General features: G+C 46.2%; 1 protein-coding gene across 1 annotated transcript in view; it reads right to left on the bottom strand.

Annotated features, from left to right (window-relative positions):
• Positions 1-290, bottom strand: part of EMH_0016740 (WD domain, G-beta repeat-containing protein, putative) — a gene marked incomplete at both ends in the record, with an annotated part of 7,298 nt that overhangs the window by 1,108 nt on the left and 5,900 nt on the right. The gene's annotated exons all lie outside the window — the stretch shown is intronic.

Below are 290 nucleotides of genomic sequence, written 5' to 3' on the forward strand. Positions count from 1 at the left end.
TTCAAGCCATAAACCCTTATCTAGAACCCTAAACCCTTGCAGTAAACCCTCGTATTAAACCCTAAACCCTAAACCCTCAGCTCTGATATAAAACCCTAAACCCTTGCGTTAAACCCTAAACCCTCGCACTAAACCCTAAACCCCAGCCTCTTCTCCTGCTTGCTTGGCAGGGGACCTCTCCCGATGGTTCCTACTGGAGAAGGGTTTTTACAATAATCCTGTTTAGGGTTTAGGGTTTAGGGTTTAGGGTTTGGGGTTTAGGGTTTAGGGTTTGGGGTTTAGGGTTTAGG

The sequence above is a fragment of the Eimeria mitis genome, genomic scaffold (assembly GCF_000499745.2).
Source record: "Eimeria mitis Houghton genomic scaffold, Emh_scaff577, whole genome shotgun sequence".
NCBI classification, from domain to species: Eukaryota; Apicomplexa; class Conoidasida; order Eucoccidiorida; family Eimeriidae; genus Eimeria; species Eimeria mitis.